Below are 22,246 nucleotides of genomic sequence, written 5' to 3' on the forward strand. Positions count from 1 at the left end.
CCTCCCCCCTCAGTGCTTCATTTTGCTTTAGCAAAACAGGAGAACCGCCCTCCCCTTCCTGCTGCCCCGTCACCTCCATACTTTTGTCTTGAAGCTGCCACTGCCACTGCCTCCACCTCCACTACCACTGCCATCCGGAGAGGCAGCAGGCCTCGGTCCTTGCATGGAAGCCAGGCCTGCTGCCCGTAAGCATGTGCACATGTGCAGAAACAGCAGGCCTAGCTCTTTGCACAAAAGCTGACAGGTAGGTGCATGTGCACAGGCAACAGGCCCAGCTTTTTGAGCAAGGAACCAGGCCTGCTGCCTCTCAGGGGGGTGATGGCAGTGGAGGAGGAGGAGGTGGCAAATTCAAGACAAGGTAGGAAGGTGATGAGGCAGAGGGACGTGCAGGTGGGAGGTTCCCCTTTTGCACAAACCCCAAAACAAACCATGAACTGGTTCATTTTTGGTGTGTGTATGTTATATTTCATGGTTTGTGGGTAGCCACAAACCATCATGAACCACCAGTTTTCCAGTTTGTGCCCATCTCTACCAGTGGCTATTTAGCACAATCCAGGCTGCTCCATAATGGGCATGAAGACAAGTCCAAAGCCACAAATATATTAACGTTTTGAGATTTCTGTATTGATTCCTATGGGTATTTTTTTTCTTGATTCTTCAAGAACATTTTAAAACAAATGTTGCAAGAAATGTTCTTTGCTGGTCTGGTTCAGATGGAATAACAACAAATGTTCACTGTTAGGTGCAAGAGCCACAAGCTTCTGTACTTCCTGTGACCCTCATATAGGGAAGGTGGCAGCTTCCATTAGTTATTCAGGGTTTAGGGTTAAATCTGAACCTTAAATTGTGGCTAATTTAATGATGGTTAGTTGAAATGGTTCATAACAAGTGATATAACTTGAGAAAAGAAACAGAAGGCCAGGCCACAAATATTATAAAGTCTTTAGACTGTAGAGCATTCTAGACTCCCCCACATCTCAATAAAACTTTATGTGGATGAAAGAAGATGGCAAGTCCTAAATTATATCCCCAAAGAACAAAGGAAGACAGCAAGGCTATGCCAGAGCAACAGTTTTGTTTCCTTCAGGCATCTGAAACTCCTAGGTTCCCAAACAGATGCTGCTTAAAGCACAGCTGAACATTGTTGGAAGTTTATATGAATGGAAGTTGAGATGTCAACCCTCCAACTGGGAATGCAATGTATTTCCACCACTGGAGAAAGCAGTCACCCATCAATCTCAGGCAGTCATTGTATCAAATACATGTGTTTCAAAAAAGGGAACTGAATTCAAACACAAGTTGCTTCTGTTAAGTGTTTTGTTATCTATGTTAAATAATAATTTGACTTTTAAATAGAAAAGAGAGCAGCTGATCTAAGGGAAAAGAATGCTAATAGTAAACTATCAGTATAAATAAAACTAAGCTAATAGTAAAAAATACATAATTGCTTAAGTCAAATATTCTGGAGTAAACACTCCTCTTACCAAAGAAAGAAATGGTATGAACTAGAATTTATTTAGACACAATACTACTTTTCCTAATAAATAACAATTAATGAAAGAAACAGAATAAACGTCTAGGTAATTTGAGCAGGATTCCTTATTGCTGCCCAAGGTAATGTTCAAATATGAATTATTAATATCCTTTCAGTCTGAGATGAACGAGTTTGCTCACAATAGCAGCCAAATTTCAAATATTTTTATAACAAACAAACAAACAAACAAAAAGTAAGAACTACCCTCCAACAGGTGGCAAAATGCAAGCCCAACAAACGATCCAAACTAAAATGATCTTTAGACTGAATATAACTAATACATAAATAGTCTCTGGTCTTAATGGAAATAGACTCTTTGAAGACTTCTTTATTTAAAAAAAACCTTCAAAATTTAATTGCACACTTTTACATTAAGTATTAAGAAAGCACTGTTTTCCCAACAAGAAATACCAAGCCATATGGTACAAGCATATTTCATACATTCATTGCCAAATATTGAATATAAGCAAAAATGACCACTGTGAACATCTCCAGTTGAGCATAAGGCAGAATGACAACTGTGAATATCTGCAATATTTATTTTGCAAATACTACTCCTTTTCTCTTTGTAAATGAGTTGTTAATATGTAAGGTTTATTTAAAAGATGGGCCATGTCATGATGCTATCCTGGTTTCATAACCTGTAGAGTTCAGTAGGTTGGAGAGCCTTCCAGCAGAAGGAGTTGGCTTCCAAATCTCTATTATGTTTCCTAAGAAAGGGGTCAGCTGAGATTCCACAAAGTGTTTGAGGCTGATTTGTCTTATGTGCCCTGCCACTTGTGTACCCTTAGGCAAACTGCATAATCCCAGAGTGCCACCAGAAAGAGAGACTGGTAAATTATTTTTGAGTATCTTATATGTGGAAAATCTTAGGACTTTCATCGTAAGTTGGAAACAATCTGATTGCCTATAATGCTCATCCTCTGTGAGGCCCAACTGATTCAATGGAATTTATTTAACTGTTGACTTGCCATTCAGCAATTGATTCAATTTACCTACCTTAGATGGAACCAGCTATAGGATACCATCGCAGTGACAATGCATTGCAAGACCACACATAACCTTACAGGCATGTTATTAAATCAGCAGATATTAGGAGCATGGCTAGCAGGCCACATGAGGTTTGGGGCTGGGCCAGTATTATTGTTTTCTCTCTTCTTCATATATGTAGGACTAACCAGATGATAAACCCACCACATATTTTTCCTCCCTTAAAAGGCAAAAAATAAATTTACACATACATTCCAAATCTCCGTATGTTGCATTTAGAATGCCTTGTCTGGTGACTGGTTACTGAAAGGTAAACAGGAGTTTATTTCAAAAGTCTGATTGCTGAGACATACATCATGTAAGAATAAAAAGGAATTTCCTTAATATCTACTTTCATACAGAGTGTACACGTGCAGGGGACCATATGAAAAAGACAAAGCATTGATGAAGACCTAATTCCAACTTCAATCTAAGCCCCACTCAAGAAACAGACTGTCACTTGTCATCTGTGGCTCCATTTGTCATCCATGGGGCTCAATTTCCTCCATATTTATCTTCTTCCAGACAGCAGGATATTTATATAATCCCACAAATTTTAGAGCAAGTCACTGAGAATGGAACCAAATATTTTCATCTGAGTAGCTCTAATCTGGTGTTGTGTTTTCAGGTCACATAAAGCAGTAGTGTAGAAGCCAGGAATTGCCTTGATACATGTCTAAGTACTTGCTGATAATCCTGTTGCAGTTTTTCTATACGTTTATGGAACAATAAACAAATGGATTGCAAGGTAAGATTGGTTCTAGGGTGGTGTTTCTGGCACTCACTTCACAAGCACTAGATCACTAAGAAAAAGATATTGATTTCACTAGCTTGTAAAGCATCATTTCTTGCAGGTTTTCCAAAGCATATAGATGATCCAAGATGAAACAGGTGGTCTGGTGAGAAGGGCTGCGAAGTCTCATATTTTATTGGAATTCCCCTACTGCTTTCATCCATCATAGTAATACATATCTTGGTGCTGCACCCAGGAATGCCTGAAACCATGCAAGATAAGCAAGAGACAGCGCTTGATGGATAACATGAGAATAATTTGCAGCACAGCACTGATTTGCCTTCAACAGCGCATAGTGACAACAGCTACAGAAAACACTTAGAAAAGCTCCAGTAGAAGATAATAAGTAAAAACTATGAGTTCATGATACAAATATGCATGGAAGCTACAACATAAAATCCTACTCCATAAAACTACAAAAAAAATGCTTAAGCAAACCCATAACTTTGTGTATCTTATCCCTGAGCTACTACTGTATTTCCATTTAGAACTTTTATCACTCTTTATACTATCACCCAGATATCAGAGCTGCTTCTATATCAGGCAAGTGGAGCGGTTGAAGCTTCTGCATCATCCTTGACAAATCAAGCAGTCAATATCTTGCAGTGCCATCTATTAAGTGAAAGCCCATTACAGCTGGATACTATTGTATTTCAGGAGTGTAGGGTTGCACTACTTTAGATGGCTCTGCTGCAAACAAAAGGCATTTAAGACAGATTGCAACTGGATCATCCTTACTTCTACTGCAGTCTACCTATAAATGCTTCTCCTCTGACCGCATCTCAATATTGCATGCAGTTGCTAAGGAGCCAGCTCAGTAGCACCGACACAAAGTCCTTGGCAACAACCATGTGTGACCCTATGCTTTTTCTTGCTCAGTGAAATAGGCTTCAGACCTTTAAAACCCTAGACGATACCTCCTATCTTCACAGCAATGTTAGATGAGAATGATGGGGCATGTATTCCAAACAGTTGGAGATCATCTTGGTGGAGAAGGCTGCCTAAAGCTCACCTCTGATCTGCAAAACAGGATCCATTTTTAAAAAAATTTACTGTGTCCATTCTTCTTTCTGTCTTTGTCATCTTCCCTTCTTTCTATCTCCTTCTTCTGTCTTTCTTCCCCATAAGCCACCCTTCTCTTTTAAAATTACACTTTATTATTTCTCTTTGGCACATATATATGAAATTGTGATTATAAAACCAGTTTAACTCATTGAAGATCAGGGTACAAGGTACTGTGACATACAACTGAAGTCAAGTGCTCCACAGCATTTCACAAGAAAATGCAAATGAATGCTTGGTTTGGTGATCAGTTAAAGGTTATGGATAACCATCACCACTTTCCCACATTGTCTAGCCCCAATTCTTTTCACTTTTGGCATGTTGTGACATACACAAGAAAATTGTTTCAGCAGCCTAGTTACATTGCTGCTCAATAGACATTACAGATCAAAGAAACAAATGTTTCATTTCCCACCACCCATCTTATTTATCTTCCAGTATCAGCACAGGCTACCACTTGCTCCAGATAAATGACACAGTAGTGTGATTTACATTGCCATGGATTTTAAAATGTCACATGGAAGCTACTTCGCCTCTTAGGGTTCTCTGTTCCAGTCTAAACACACCCAACTCCCCAAACGTTATCCATAGAGCTTGGTTTCCAGACTTTTTACCCACTTGCTTATTCTCCTTTGGAAGAAATCCAGCTGGTCAATATCCTTCTTAAAATGGTGGTGTCCAAAACCAGGCAGAAACCAGAAACCTTGTGGGACTATACAGTACTCTGAAGTAAGTGAAAAATCATAAATTGAAGCAGTGAACTAACAACATGCCATTTGCATGACCGGCACACAACTAGCTGCAATTTGCTGTCATAACTTACATGACTTGACTCACTCTGGAGTAAAATTCCAAAAGGATTCTGGCCATGACAGTCAAAGTGAGATCAGACCAACGTAGAGTGGAGTGGCATAATTACTTCCTTTGATCTGGACACTACATTTCTGTTAATGCAATCTGGTACTATGCTTGCTCTTTCTCTCACTACATCACATTGCTGATTTGTGTTTTGTTTATGGTCTAATAAGACCCCCAGATCCTTTTCACACATACTACTGCCAAGCCAGCTATCTCCTAATATATATTTGTGCATCTGTTTTTTTTCTGCCCAACTACAGAATTTCCCTTTTTTCCATATTGAAACTCATTTTGTTTGTTTTGACCCAGTCTTCTTTCCTTCTTATTTGTAACAGAGCACTGCACAATTAAAGTGCAACACTTCTGGAAGTGAAGGATTGTCTAGCTGCATGCCGTTGTCCAGAGGATGCCCGAGTGTACTCATAATGCTTTTCCACCCAGTTCTCTAAGTTGTTAAGATCCCCTTGAATCCTGATTCTGTCTTCTGAAGTATTAGCTACTCTCTCAAATTGGTGTCATCTGCGAATGTGATGAGCACTGCTTCCCCCAGGCTCATCTTATCAATTTATAAACATCTTGAGCATCAAAGTCCCAGGACAGAACCTTGTTACACCTTACTTGTCTGTTGTCAGGATGATGATGAACACTCTGTCAAGATTCTGGCCATGACAGAGACACCAGGACCCACTGACCACTCAGCCACCCTACCCTTACTACCTTTACTCTGTCGGGTATGGGTGCTTCCAGGAGTTGTGCTGCTGGTTGGGGAAAATCTTCCTGTCAGACCCTTCTCCCAGCTTTGCTAGTCTAACTGCTCTTTCAGTGCCTCAGGGATTTGCCAAATATCACAAACCTGCTTGCTTGAGCCAGCATGCCAACCTTGTAAGGTGTAAATACCAAACTATTCACAAGATAATATAATCTTAGAACTGCAGAATTGGAGTTGAAGCAAGACACCTTCTTTGAGTACCAGCAATCCCATTTCTTTTTTGAATTATCAAACAGATGGATAAACCTAATTATGTTATTGAAGATGATGTAAAAATAAATAAAGTTCAAAAACAAATTCAAAACTTCAAGGATTGCAAGAACCTGAAGCAAATCCATAACTAGGCAAGTGAAATATAAGACACTAGGCAGCTTGATAATATTCCCCAGAGGGGGGGGGGGGAAAGAAAATCTGTCCTGTTTGAATACTTACATGCAATGACATAGCTCCAGAGCATAAGCAAAGTGCAGCAGAATAACTGGTGAGCATAACATTCTCCTGAGAGAAACCAGGCTGACTGCTCTATTGTTCTGAGCCTTTTTTAGGCTCCTTTCCCCATTTTAGATCTTTAGATCCCAGTCCACCAATCAGATTCTAAATTATGCAGCCTTCGAGAAAGGAGTAACTGCTCAGAAAGTAACTTAACTTGCTTCACTCTTCCCCCACCCTCCTAGCACAGCTGTACCAGGTTTCTTCCAATTGGTGTACCATCCTGGGAAGGGACAGCTGACCTTGGGCTTCATAGATAACACACAGCTGTAAATTGTCTCTAGATTAACAGCCTTCCTCCTCCGCTGCCTTCCACTTCTCTCAGGCATCAGTTTTAACAAGGCACTTGGTGGTGGTTAACCCTCAGTGAGCATTCTTTAGGTATGGCCCATATACGTAACAGCATCTAGCTTACATTTTATCAGCATGGCCACAAGAAAAATATGAAGGGCTTCGTCCAAAGCCTTCAAACTGCAATATACAGTGAAAACTCTGCTCACAACCTGCGTTTGGTCTTGGGCTCAGGTGCTGGTTTGAGGTTAACTCAACCTTCCATCCTTCCATGGTTGTTAAATTAAGTACCCACCAATGTGTGGCCTGCATAATTAAATTGTGAACTGCACAGAGAGTGCTCTCTAAGCCAGTGGTTCTTAACCTTTGTTACTCAGGTGTTTTTGAACTGCTACTCCCAGAAACCCCAGCCAGCAGAGCTGATACTGAAGGCTTCTGGGAGTTGCAGTCCAAAAACATCTGAGTAACAAAGGTTAAGAACCAGTGCTCTAAGCAGCACACTTTGCCTTTGCTTTGCTGTGCACTCAAGATACTCTGCAACCGCTGCAATGCTTTTGTCTACCAAACTTGTGACTCCATCAGAAAAGATGGAAAATCAATCTCACACAACTTGCTTTGAACCGAAAAGCATATTTTTGTCCTACTTTAATTTTTTTTGTTCAGACTCATATTATTCAGCTCTTACCTTTGTCACTAGAATTAGAACTGCACAGTATCCTAAATATAATACACTACCAGTATAGTACCAGTTTGTTAAAATCATCTTGAATCCTGATTCTGTCTTCTGAAGTATTAGCTATCCTTTCCAGTGGGTGTCCTCTGACTTTTGGCAACTCTTTGAGGTACTTCAGGAGCAGTTATACTCATGGTGCTGGATAAAGAGTCACACAGTAAGATTTTCCTCAAACAGCAGCACATGGTACCCTCCTGGAAGCGTCCATACCAGGCACAGTGGGGGTAGTGTGATGAAGAGGTCAGTGGGTCCTCCCTGTTGTGGCCACTAACTGGTAGTTAGTGGCTGCTGCTGTAGCAAAAGCATGGGATTGATTTATGCAACTTTCATATTCATCAATTCTTGTTTTAAATTGCCCTTATTTTTTCCCTGCTGATATCCTGCTATTAATGTTTCTGAATACTTCAAATAAACATATAAAGCTATCCTTATGTAGCCATCCTTATGAATACTTTTCCCTATCTTCACAGGCCAATAAGACCAGTGGTGATGTCATATGGTACACTATCTTGGGCCAAAACAGCATGGGTGTTTTCTTAAAAAGGCTACCTATGGAGCAGCATGGTGTCTCATAGTGGATGGTGACCATGAGAGTAGATCTTGGTACCTCTAGTCCTCTGCTTAAAAATTTGTGTTGGACATATTCCAATTTTTGTAATATTTGAAAAATCTGACACTGGAGCTCCATAGAACATCTGAGGAAGGAGTTTTTCATTACACAGTTGTATTAGTGGTGCCACCATTTTCCACCTGGTCCAAAAGAAAAACAGTAAATGGCATTCACAAATGCCTCTACTGAAAGAGCTCCAGTTTCTAAATGGCCTGATCATGTTTCTGAATCTTTGAATGCTATTCCAAGGCATTTGTATTAGTTGATCTGTTTGAGCACTAGCCATCCTTATGTTTTTTGCCTACTACATAATATACGTAACATGAAAGTTTAAGCCATTCTTCTTTTCTCCACCTCCAGCCCCCAAATCCAAATACAAGCTACTTAAGTAGGTCAAATATAGATGGTGGAAAAATGTTACCCACTTTACAGAAGAATGCTCTAGCAACCAAAAATTGTAAACTAAAAGCAATTCTCAGAGCATCCAGCTGACTGGGTTAGAATGTACCAGGTCAATTTACATATTGCTACCCTTGTTTATTTTGGAGAAATATTAAAATAAATTAACAGTAGATTTTCACTCTGAGCTTTCATTCACAGCTGAACTAAATTAAAAGAACCATCCTGGAATTTAAGTGACAGCTGTATAAATGCAGCAGTGCTCCAATAATTAAAATTTTCAATATATGATCTAAAGACACGGGATCTACTGATACACAAACATAGTAAGAAGAGATTCTAATGATAATTTCTGTACCATTTATAATATTAAGCTCACGTGCAACATGATAAAACATGATAAAGATAATGATTTAAACTGAAGAATAATTATCAGAATGCTAAACGTTGAGACTTATCACCACAGATGGATCCTCCAGAGTTTCTCTCTGCCTCACTTTCAATGCAATCAGTTGCTAATTTAAACTCCCTAGACTCAACTTCAAATAATAGTGTATCTCTAGTTAATTTTCCCTTCATTGAATACTGACATTTAATGTCCTTTATGGTTCTTTGATACATTAAATTTGATTGTATTCAAAGAGCATTTCAGATACATCCTCCCAGTTAGGCAGCTCAGTTGAATGAAAAATACAGTGAGTAGGGAAACAAAAGGTAAAGCTAAGAAATGATGGTGGTGGAGAAATGAGCTCTACTTTCTGGCACAGGAAGCTGCCTTATACCAGTTAAATGCCTTACCATGTCCTTCTAATCTAGTGTAATATGCTCTGACGGTTCTCAATCTTTGACTAGCTCCCATAGACCACAGCTATTATAGCCAGTGTTTAGAAAGGCTGGAAGCTGAAGTCCAAATCATTTGGAGGACCAAGGTTGAAAAACAGTTGTCAAGTGTTCTTAATTAGAAGCAACATTTACAAGAACTTCAGGACAGAGACTTTTCTCCTGTGTCCCACACAATTAACTGTTATCAGATTCTTCCAGAAGAAGAATAGAGATGTCAGCCTGCAAATACATATGCTCCACATTTTTGCTCTACTTTTTCCCTGGGCCCAGTACAAAAATTCCCCCCCTCCACATTTTGCAATTACATTCCAAGTATGTTTAAATCTGCACATATATTAAAATGTTCTTATCCTGCCTGTCTATTTAAGAACAAAATATTCACAACATATTTAAAATATCAAAGCAAAAACTACCTACACTATAAAAATAGTATCAAAAGTAACAGAATAAGAGATGTGTCAGTAGAGAATCACAGACTAAAGAAATGTATAATTGAATGAGCAAGGGAAAAAAAGAGTACAGGTTTTAGCTGAGTAAAGTAGAAGCTCATCAAAGAAGAAGACTATTAAGAAAGCAGCACAATGCCATTAGAGAGGAGAGGTGGCAAAAAAAAAAATACTTCGGGTCCACAGATGCTGGACAGTAGCCCTCTCACACCATCTTCTGGGACTGCTTTTCCAAGTAATGATTGGAGCCTACCATCTTATGCTAATCATGGCTAGGCAGTCTGGAAGGACATCAGTCAGAGAAATGTCTAGAAGAGGTCTTCTAGAAGGCAAAGTCCCTCTAGATAAAGAGGAACCATCAGAAAACACACTCATCTGTGTTGAAGGGAATGTCCAGATAGGTATATAAAGTGCTATTGGTACAATTTGGCTTGAACCAAACTACAATGTCCATGCATTTCTCCTTAAATCAGTGGTTCCCAACCTTGGGTAACCCAGGTGTTCCTGGACTCACAGAAGCCTTTACCACCAGCTGTGGTGGCCAAGGTTTCTCAGAGTTGCAACCAAGAACATTTTGGTTACCCAAGGTTGGGAACCACTGATTTAGATCAAGCCATCCTGACCCTTTAAGAGTTGTCCCACTCTTTTCTGACCCAGTACTAGAGGTGTCTGTTTTGTTTAGGTTAGGGAGAGGGTTTTTTGCTACAATTCAGCATGCTCCTAAATATTCCATCCTGTAGCCTGTGTGGATGGTTATTTCACACCCAAATGGAGCTATGGATGGCATCATCTGAAATGGCTACCCTGTGATGTATTGGACGGGTTATGACTAGAGATGGGGGTATTTGTATTTGCATACAAATACCCCCGCACAGCTGGATGTAATGAGGTTCCAGCTCCCTGGGGCTGGACTGTCCACTCATGCATCCACCACCGGTACTGGCTCCACTCTCCCTTCTAAGAGCTCCAGAGCTTTTGGTCTGCTATCCGCTCATCAACCTGGCAGGGAGACTCATCTTCCCTCCTTCTGCCAGGAGTGGATAGCTGAATGCAAGCTCCGGAATGATTGGAAGGGAGAGAGGAGCCTGCAGCAACAGTGGATGTGTGAATGGACCCTCGTTATGTCCAGCTGTGTGGATGTAACATCTCTTGTTGTTTAGTCGTTAAGTTGTGTCCGACTCTTCGTGACCCCATGGACCAGAGCATGCCAGGCCCTCCAGTCTTCCACTGCCTCCCGGAGTTCAGAAAAATTCATGTTAGTAGCTTCAATGACACTGTCCAACCATCTCATCCTCTATTATCCCCTTCTCCTCTTTCCTTCACACTTTCCCAACATCAGGGGCTTTTCCAGGGAGTCTTCTCTTCCCATGAGATGGCCAAAGTACTGGAGCCTCAGCTTCAGGATCTGTCCTTCCAGTGAGCACTCAGGCTTGATTTCTTTAGAATTGATAGGTTTGTTCTCCTTGCAGTCCAGGGGACTCTCAAGAGTCTCCTCCAGCACTACAATTCAAAAGCATAAATTCTTCGGCGGTCAGCCTTCTTTATGGTCCAGCTCTCACTTGCATACATCACTGCTGGAAAAACCATAGCTTTGACTATGCAGACCTTTGCAGGCAAGTTGATGTCTCTGCTTTTTAAGGTGTTGTCTAGGTTAGTCATCACTTTCCTTCCAAGAAGCAGGCATCTTTTAATTTCGTGGTGACATCTCTAGTTATGATATTAAAAGGGACAATGGAGAAACCCCCTCCTCTATTTTCTTCTTCCTTTAAAAATATTTCCCGGACTGATGCACTGCAATTCTAATATCATGCTAGGCTGATGCATTGCAGTTTTGATATGCCACTTACTATATTTTAGAAAATAAAAGAAATATCACTGTGGCCTGCTGAATGATGGCTGCAAGGGAAGACAGCTATGTCAATTCCACCGCCACAAGGCAGTGCAGCCCCAGTACAGCCCCGGCTAAGGAGAAAGTGGGAGGGAAGGGGGGTCTATTTGCCTTCTATCTCCCCAATCTTCTCCCAATGTGTTCCTCTTGCATCGCCACTGTCCTCAGCAGCTGTTGTTGCTGCCAGTTGATTGATTGATTGATTGATTGATTGATTTCTATACCAACCTGAATAATGCAATGTGCTATTCTGAGCAGTTAACAGTGAATAAAATCAGACAAATGAGAGCAAAAACTGAAAATCATAAAGTCAGGTCATAAACACTCAAAAACCTAGATGGCACAACATTTTCATAATAAAGGTGTTCATAATAAATTTGCAGGGCACAAGGTAACATTCATACAGTTGCAATCAAAAGCCTCTCTAAAAAGCAAAGTCTTCAGTAACCTGTTGAAGGTGGCCAGGAAAGGGGCCAGACACAGCTCAACCGACAGACAGTTCCAAAGCACTGGTGCCGTAGCTGAGAAGGCTCGGCTTCTGGTTAATGTTTTCCTGGCCTCCATTGATGTGGTCACCTGGAGGAGCATTGCCTGGGAGTATCTGGTGGCACAGGTGGATGAAGTCTGCTAAAGTCGTGGGATGAGTCTGCACTAGTACAGAAATGCAATCAGGCACTTGCCTGTCAGCATCAACCAGTAGCAATTGGAAGCAAGTGTCATTTGTTTTTAAAGGTTAAATTTGATTCTGTCATTGTTGTGACTACTGTTTTCTTGTATTGTATGGTTTTAAGCTGTTATATACACTGCCAGGGAAGGGTTATGACCAAAGGTGGTCATTTTCACTAGATTGTGCAGAGAGACTTTAGAGAAGACATCAGAAACTGATCAACTTTTTTTCAGCCACTTGTGCGCTTTTCTTAACCAGTAAAAATTATTGAAATATGGAAAGATTTTCTTCCAGTCTCAGTTCAGCCATCCTGAACTATAATGGGGGGCGGGGAGGTTTGGGTTCCTATGGCTTCAGATTACTTTCCTTTAACACTTGCCAAAGATTGTTCTGTTGAAATTGCTTAGTACTGTATTGGTATTTGTTGTATCTACAGTATATGGTTATAAATACATATGGTATTATGTATAGAACTGCTTTATATGTCATGGTGCATTTATTAAACACAGTCTTTGTTTTTATGTTTGTAAATCAGGAGTTGGCATTCAGGTGACACACTGGCTGTGGGTGTGTGTGTGTATGAGCCCTTCCCTATTTTGCTGTTCCTGCCACTGCTGAAGTTAGCAATGCAGTGGTCCTTTTCTTAAAGATGTGTTTTGCTTCTAAAACAAAGTTATGAGGGAGCCTCCACATCACTGTAAGAAAGAACTCCGTTCTCTTAAAAGGAAGCATGTGTTTCCCGTTTCAAAGAAAAAAAAAATAAGCTGATGTTGTTTTTGCTTTGAATTTAGTGTTGTGGCAGGTTGGTGCTCTCTGGGAAGGTTTGGGGTTGAATGAAATCAGCTCCTGAACTTACCAAAGTTGTCCACCTTGTTTTAAATATATGGGTAAGTGACAGGATTACTCTTGTTCTGACTGCTGTAATCATCATTCCCCACACTAGAAAGAGTACCATCAAGATGGAAAAAAACATCACTCTTTACCTGGTTTTTTGAAGCTAAACAGGTGTCATGCATCAGCACTTGGATCCTAGTAAATCTGTCTCTCCTGACCCTCTCCATTGAGGCTGCAAGACTGAACACAGTATCTGTTCAGAGAATGGAAATCAGGGGCCTGACTCATGGAGTTATTTAGAAAAATGATGCCAGCCTAGTTTATTATCATGTGGTCTCAGAATTAATCTTTACTTGATCAAACAGTAGAAATATTTAAGAAACGTTAATATTTTCAATTTTATTTTAACCATATAGGACAATGTAAATACAAACACATAGTGGCCTCCACAATGCCCTACATATATTATCATCCATTTGTCTGGCTTGTCTCCTGGCCTGGTCCTTTTGATAAGAGCTTGGAAAAGTAACTTTTTTGAACTACACACTTGAATAACTTGCTGTCAATCTGGCTTTTGGCTTCTGGCTAGGCATTCTGGGACTTGTGGTCTTAAAAATTAACATTTCCAGGCTCTGTACAATGGTTGTACTTCATCTTAAGTCAGGATGAGGAAGACGCATTACAGCACTATCCGTGACCTACACTATCCATCACCTACACATGTTCCCATTTCTTGTTTTACATAGAATAATGGAAACTTTCTGCCACTGTCTCAACATGACAGATCAGAGAACAGAATGTGAACATGTTTGGAAAGCATTAATGCATCTATGTTCACAGCCATAAAAATGGTGCTGTATGACCAGAAAGAAAAGTAGGAACAATTCAAAAAAGAGGAAGGCAAGGAAGCACGCTGTTTTTTATTATCTACGAGTAAATGCACTGGGAAATGAAATGTAAATACATGGAAATGTGAAACATGAATATTTAATAGTAAACAACACCCCCCCCCCACAAATGACAGATAACTTAGGGAACCTGTGGCATTTCGCAGGTGCTAAGTTTGCTGCATACTATGTACCAAAAACCACATCACAGGAACTTACATCATGTTGCTGTAAAACATGAGTGAGAGAGTTATTGATCTTCTGTTCTTGGAAATGAATTTCTCTTTAGCCATGCAGCAATTTCATCCCAATAGCCCACGCAAGGGCTGATGGTAAGAGCCACTAGACTGAGCTGCCATAGCAACCAGTCTATGCGCTACTTTGAGTTAAAGAAAATGTAGAATGACAAAGCCATGTCAACAGAGGAAGCCAAATGCAGCTTTGCCAGGGGAAGGAATGTTTCTATACCAAAAAAATTGGTAACAGATACACTTGAAAGACCTTCAAAACAACACGTGAACTACCAAACTGAATAACGCTCACCAGCCATGTACTGTGTGTGGCCCGCCAGGTGTTTCCTGGTTTGCCAGATATTTGGCCAAAGTGTCTTTCATAAGGAAAATTACTCAGTTTTATTTTCTCCCAAGCATATTTTAAACCTTTCCACCTTTGATCTCCTCAATGCATGTACTTCAGTAAATTCTTCAAAAACAAACTGAAATGAAAATTTCCTTATTTATGCAATCAAAGACATTAGGTAGAGCTATTCTCACCATGAACAGGACAGGACCATTTTGTGCCTGACTGATGCACACACATTAAAGGAGCCACTTAGAAAACACTAACTTAATGGATATAGGGAGAATAGAGGGGCTAACGAGGCTGGAATCTTTGACTCCAAAGGGGGGTGGGGGTACTTTAAATAGAGGGGTTAGCTAGGTTTTTCTTTCCTGTATACGTAGTCTGGTTTTTTTTTCTTGTCTCTCTGTTTTTGTCTTTTTCCTATTTTCCTTTTTTTTAGTGTTTTATGGTTTTTTGTATGTTAGAGATTATTAATCAATAAAATTAAAAAAAAGAAAACACTAACTTAACACAGAGAAGTTCAAACATAGAATTTCAAGAACTAAATGCTTGGGCTGGCCCAAGATGGACATATTTGTTCATTCCAATTTCTCTTCCCCAACATTGAAAAAAAGTATTTTTTAAAGTGTGTATTTTAGTAAAGTCTGACCAAAATAAGCTGGAACAAAAATTTCACCTGTTCCTATCAAAATATCATGTCCCCTGTGGGTTGCCACATTGACAACACTTGGCACAATGGGTCTAATTTTAAATGTCCACTGACAAAAGCTGCTTATTTTTTCTTATTCAATTCTGTTCTGTGGAAACTAGCATACCAGCATAACATGCTATTCACCTGGCTTTTGGCAAAGATACACATTTAACAGTGCCTCTTTCTCTGGATGCTCTGAAAGAAATTCAGAGCAATGCAAATTTGCAGTCATTTGAAATGGAATACATGTACTTTTCTTGCTTTGTTTTGCCTTCTTGTAAGGAATTCCTCTCACCAGATTTTCATCTGAACTTTGCATAGACAACTACCATTTTATTTTCTTCTTTTCCATGGTTGCTGTGATCCTTTCAAACAGTGATGGACAGAACATACTATATCTCCAATGGCAGATATGTTTTGTTTAGCAGTAAATATAGTACTTTAATACATTCTAACAATAAAAATTCAGTGGACCTCCAAGTGAAGACTGCATTGCTGCTACTTCAAGGAATATACATTCCTACATTAGTAACACACATTCAAAACTGGAAATTTGAACTCCACAGAGAGAATGAGACACAAGTAGACAAAGCAACTGGATTACTGCAAGTGACTCTGAACTTCACAGACTAAGAATTCCCAAATTTCCCCAGCCAAGAAAAACATCATCATGGAGGAAGCTCCAGAGACAGATGGATATGTGCATAACTCCCAAAAAACTGTGTACACTGTGTGGTACTGATTTTAAAAATGGTGGATTGTGCAGCTGGCTTGGTGCAGGTGTTATCTAAACTCCTAACTGAGCTAGATTATTGAAAACAGCCCCTTAAATTCATAAGCTCTTCTGTCCCCTTCCTTTCCCTACATGGTTTCTCCCTCTCTTCTAATTTCTTAGAAAGAAACTCCATCTACAAACTGCTTTTTAGAGGTTGACACAGAGAAAACACACCAGTGCTTTTGTTAAGTTTTGTTAAGCCAAACCACAGTTTTAAGACCTGTTGCTCACCATGGTTGCAAACAAGCAGTTAGCCATGGTTAGGAAGTACAGCATTGAGATGGGTGCCCTTGAAAATGAAACTGGGGTGGAATTCACATGCAAAAAGAAATGAAATGAGCTTATGGATCTGAAAGGGACTTGCAATTAGCTAATTATGGTTAAAGTTTCAGAGTGCATGAATTAACCAAAAACAAACAAAAAACATTTTAGTAGATACCAAAATGTGTTTCCAACTAACGCTAGATGTCTCAGGAAATCCAGAAAATGTGTTGTGAACAAGTCAGATTTTCGATCAAGGTTTTCTATGATTTCCTCAATTGTTTAACTTAAAATACAGGTTTTTGTACCTAGAAAAACTATAAAGGGAGGAGAAGTACATTGAATAGACAAAACTATTTAAAATTTCCCTATATTGCTAACAGTTTACATAGGCTAAAACCTTAAGTCATAGAGGAACAAAGTCAGTAGTAACAGGTTTCTGCTTCTGAAATAGAGTTTATTTCTGGATTTCATCACTCCAATTCCCAAAACATTTCCACATTAATTTATAGGTTGATGGGAGGACATACGAAGCTGCTTTATCACAGGTTGGACTATTTGCCTGACAGAAAAATGCCCTCTCTGACAGGCAGTGGCTCTCCAAGTTATCAGGAAAAGAGAGGTTTCCTCCCTAATAACACTTGATCTTTTGAACTGTCAGGGAATTGAATGAAACACATGTGGTTTACCACAACAGTACTACAGTCACTGCACAGCCTATTTTTGTCACACAGTGTACAAGGAAAACAAGCAATTACAGAGAAAGCAAAGAATTTCTGCATTCTTCTTTGAAGTTTTCTATTACCAGCTTGTCTGACATTTCTAGGTTACTTTTAGAAGTCAATGAAGTTAGAGCCTGTACTGCAGCTCCATATAATTGTTTAAACACACCAATCTACCCATTTATCCAACCTTCCATCTTTATACTCTCAAACACACAAACAGAGCAGCAGAACTATGCCTTTCTTGTTGACTTGTCATCTCACGATCTGCAAAATAGCAATGTCTTTTCAGCACCACATAAAAGCATGGATAAAGAAGTTCACACCAACTTTCCTCTGTATTTTAGTGTCACCTCAGAGGATTGCTTTAAATTAGGCTGTCACAAGTAACATGTTTTCACCCACAGATGGCTAACTCATTAACATGTCATTCCCCCCCTATACATTACCCAAATCGTCACACACAAGTACTGCTGTTCCAAAACTAGACTATCTACAAATTCTGCCCTAATCTTTGAAACTTCACAAAAGGTCCAATTTTTTTAAAATTAAGGTTCAATTTTCTTCTGAGATGGCCAACATGTAAACAAACTGGTTTAAATTAGTAATCCTTTGATATTAAAATGTACATATAGCATATGTCACTACTATTCTTTTGCAATAGTGGTGTAGAAAACAGAAGAATATGCCATCTCTATATCAATTTGTTCAGTCCTGCTTTAAAACTATCTTAGTGGCCAATACAGCCCAGGCCCTAATGATCAAGTCTTACTTTTCAGCCAAATAAACCAAACTGACTTCCATAAATGTAGCATGATGAAAATTATGCAACAAGTGTAATACTAATGCTAATTTCTTGGTCACCATAAATATCACCAACTGCAAATGATTTACAGTTACTATAGAAACTCATACAATGTATTTTCAACAACAAGCAGTCTATATAGTTCAATGAGTTTGGCATCTGGCTGCGGAGCCAGAGACTGGGAATTAAATTCCCCACTGTGCATCCCAGAAGAGCTACCCTATGTGGCCTTGGGCAAGCTGCAAAGTCCCAAAGCACCCTCAGAAGAAGGAAATGGCTACCCATTTCTGAGTACTCTCTACCTAGAAAACCACAGAAAGAGTCAACATGTCAGAAATGACTTGACACGACAAAATTATTGTTTTCGACGATAGGGCTTTTTAAAAAGCCAGTTTCCATAAGAAACTCGAAACCATGCCCGCTCCTGTAAGCATTCCTCTTTCTCAAATTTTATCAACCCCTGTGTAATCTTATGTCAGTGTCTATACACACCAGCTTCAAATCCTGGTTTGGTGATTTCTCTCGAGGATTTCTCTTGGCGATTTCCGTGTGGCACAGAAGAATAGGGGAGCAAAAGACCAGAATGTACCATGCCTAGAAGAGCAAAGACTACATCTTGTTTTCAAAGATACAATACCTGCTCCAATCTATTGAAATGAGAACAGGTTCAATGCAAGGGTCATCCCCTCTGCTTTCACTGTCATTTTGTTCCACATGGAGAGGTGCACATAGCAGCCTTTGACAGATGGTTCAGAGAAGGTTGCAAGAAGGGGATTCTTAGGGATATGCTCAATGCATTTCATGACCTTACTTGTGAATAGGTATGCATAGGATCAAATATGCTACAACACTGGAAAGGAACATGGCCTGGCCTCTCCCATCCCCTTTGTTTCATATGGTCACTAAAACTCAGAAGCCAAAGGAACCTGCTCTGTGAGGATAGCAGCCCAATCGGATACCAGCCCAATCGGATACCTAGTTAAGCAAGTTTATTTGAATTTTTCTGATATTTGTGGCCTGGCTCACTTTGCTGATGGGTGTGCTTTCCATATGCTTTAGATTTTTTTGCCATGCATTTACAGATTATCCATTTCATTCATGTCCTCAGTGTTACCTATCAATAAAATACATTGATCAGCCACAACATTGAAACCACTGAGAGGTGAAGTAAATAGCATTGATTATAGTTACTGTACAATGGCACCGGTCAAGGGGTGGGATATATTAGGCAGCAAGTGATGAAGTGAACTTCATGTGCTGGAAGAACAAAACATGGGCAAGCAAAAAGATCTGAGTGACTTTGACAAGGGCTAAATAGTGGACAACTGGATCAGACCATCTCCAAAATGGCAAGTCTTACGGGGCATTCCCAGTATACAGTGGTTAGTACCTACCAAAAGTGGCACAAGCAGGACAACTCATGAACCAGCATCATGGTGGCACGCACCCAAGGCTCACTGATGCACGTAAGGAGTGAAGGCTAGTCTGTTTGGTCTGATCACACAGAAGACCTACTGTAGCTCATATTGCTGAGAAAGTTAATGCTGGCCACGATAGAAAGGTGTCAGGACACACAGTGCATCACAGTTTGCTGTGTAGGGGGCTGCATAGCCACAGATGGGTCAGAGTGCCCAAGATGCCCCCTGTCCACTGCTGAAAGTACCTATAATGGGAATATAAGTGTCGGAACTGAACCCTGGAGCAATGGAGGAAGGTTTCCTGGTCTTATGAATCACATTTTCTTTTGGATCATGGGGATGGCCAGCTGCAGGTGTATCACTGACCTGGAGAAAAGATGGCAGCAGGATGCACTATGGGAAGAAGGCTGGCAAGTGGAGGCAGTGTTATGCTCTGGGGAATATTCTGCTGGGAAACCTTGGGTCCTGGCTTTCATTTGGATGTTCCTTTGACACGTACAGAGATTGTTGCAGACTACATACACCCCTTCATGGCAATGGTGTTTTCTGACAGCAGTGGCCTCTTTTAGCAGGATAATGCACCTTGCTGCACTACAAAAAATTATTCAGGAATGATTTGAGAAACATGAGAAAGAGTTCAAGGTGTTGCCTTGGTCTTCAAATTCCTGAGAACTCAATCCAATTGAGCATCTATGGGATGTGCTGGAACACCAAATTCAATTCATGGGGGCCCCACCTTATAACTTGCAGGACTCAGAAGGATCTACTACTCCTGTCTTGGTGACCAATGCCATAGGACAGGATCAATGGCTTTGCAGAACTGGTGCCTCAGAGCTGTTTTGGCAGCATGGGGGGGGGGCAGCTACATATTAGGCAGATGGTTTTAATGTTGTGGCTGATCAGTTTAGGTACACTGTTGTATATGTAGCATAATTTATAAACCCTATTTTAAGACGACTATGCAATTGTCCTTTACTACCTTAATTATGCAGTTTTAGTTCTTTTTCGGGCTTATCACACAACTGAGGACTGAATGATGTGAAGATTGTGCTGGCTTAGTAACATGTATTCATGTAGTGTTTGGTGTAGTTTTAAGCACTTACAAGAGTTTAAAACTATGGTTTTTTTCTGTGGGCATATAGCTACAGCTCCAGTGCTTTGTGTCCCACACCCCATGGATGCCCTATGGACCCTGGAAATGCATCTATTTTGCATTTTAGGTTCCTATTTTTGACAGTTTGCAAAGCATTGTGCCAAGGGGTTGTAGCTAGTTTTAGAATATCACATGTCATTTTTGTCTTTATCCTAAGTATGTTTGCTCACAAAATACAGTTAGACTTAGAGGACTAAGACAACATGAAAATCTCATATCAAGAAACAGGGCAGTCTCAAATGATTAAAAGGGTGTAATTGTATGAACACATCAAAAGAAACTACTGTACATTGTTACCTTTTACCACTGCAATTTGAACAACTTCTTCTCATATCTAATTCCAGAAATTAGTTACAGTGTTCACAATGAAGAATCTACTAACAAATGTGTTCCACCGTGTCCCTTTTATAGCCAAATGGTCTGCAGTTCTGAAGCTGTCTAATCATAAGAAGCCTCAAGAAAGCCTAAGTATTCTGCTTTAAAATAGGATCAAGACAGAACAAAAACAAAAGCACCTTGGCACCTTTAAGACTAACAGATTTATTTTGCAGGGAGCTTTCATGGATGCTTTAGCTATTTCTTCAATGGACTGTATCAATCAAAGCCCACAATGTCATAAATCTGGTAGTCTTAAAGGTACCAGGGTACTTTTGTTTTTGTTAGTGCCGAAATAGACTAACATGGTCACATTTCTGAAAACTGCTGTGGTTACCATGTTGCTTGGGCAAGCCAGTCTCTTGGCTGCTCCCTTGTAAGGTTGTGTGATGTGGACCCAGCAAGTCCCGTCCTCACAGCTGCACCACCCAGAGAAAGAAGTGAGCAAATAAAGTAGGGCTTTTAGGAGTGCTCATAACAAGGAGTTATCTCTGCCCCATATCTTGCATAGGTTCTCTACCTGGAAAGTGCAGCGCAGGCCCTGAGTTGAGAGGCCCCAATCCTAGGCCGGTGATGGAAGGGGAAATGGCAGAAGCAAGGTAAAGCCATTCATTCCACTTGTTTGCCAATATGTCCTCCCTCTTTTTGTGGGGTACAGTGGTTAGGGGTGCACTCCCCGCCCCATCCAGAGACCTCACCGTGGGTACAGAGTGGGGGGGGGAGGATATAGATGAGTAAGCCAAGGCAGTGGCTCCTTGGCACTCCAGCTACTACTGTTCATTAAATGCCCTATTACTACTTGCCTGCCCATTCCTTCTGGTTAGCATGACAGGATTAGGCCAGCCAAACACAGAGCTAATCTTCCTGCTGCTGAGACACATGACAGGCTGGCTAACTAACCTGGGGAAGCTGAAGCAGAGCATCATCTCCATCTGTCAGAGTGACAACAGAGGGGTGGGTAGGGGGAAGCATCTCCTGCTCACATGAAAAGGAAGGTGAGCATTGAGTGTTTTAAGAGTCATGGATTCCAGTTGGTTGTGCTTTTCCTTTCTGAGCAACCCAGCAGTTGAAACTGAACCCACTGTGTACTGAGGACACTATGCCCAGATTACAACCGGGTGGGAGGTTTTGCAGAGAGGGCCCAGTCCCCTACCTTTTTGACTTTTTTTAAAATACCCTTTTAAAAGGCCTGGGTGAGGACACACAGAGGCCCTGTCCTGTCAAGGGTCTCCACAGCTTTAAAATGTTTTTTGTAGTCTTAACAATTATATTCTAACTGAAATTAAATTTTTAAAAAAGACTATTTATTTTACTTTATTTTTGTATTTAAAG

The 22,246-nt window shown here is 40.3% G+C and overlaps 1 protein-coding gene and 1 long non-coding RNA gene across 3 annotated transcripts in view; both read right to left on the reverse strand.

The window, feature by feature from the left end:
• RIPOR2 (RHO family interacting cell polarization regulator 2) overlaps positions 1–22,246 on the reverse strand; it is a 129,207-nt gene that overhangs the window by 106,267 nt on the left and 694 nt on the right. Inside the window, exon 1 of one of the 2 annotated variants that reach the window (XM_072998699.2) lies at positions 6,478–10,020. The exons of the other annotated variant lie outside the window; for it this stretch is intronic. The gene's annotated coding sequence lies outside the window, so the exon portion shown is untranslated. Of the gene's footprint in view, positions 1–6,477; positions 10,021–22,246 lie in introns of those variants that run through there. 2 annotated transcript variants of the gene reach the window in all.
• Positions 1,833–14,818, reverse strand: LOC140706882 (uncharacterized). Its single transcript, XR_013545250.1, has 4 exons — positions 10,030–14,818; positions 5,037–5,142; positions 4,274–4,375; positions 1,833–3,558 (listed from the first exon to the last, which is right to left on the reverse strand). It is a non-coding gene; the product is annotated as an uncharacterized LOC140706882 (long non-coding RNA).

The sequence above is a fragment of the Pogona vitticeps genome, chromosome 4 (assembly GCF_051106095.1).
Source record: "Pogona vitticeps strain Pit_001003342236 chromosome 4, PviZW2.1, whole genome shotgun sequence".
NCBI lineage: Eukaryota > Metazoa > Chordata > Lepidosauria > Squamata > Agamidae > Pogona > Pogona vitticeps.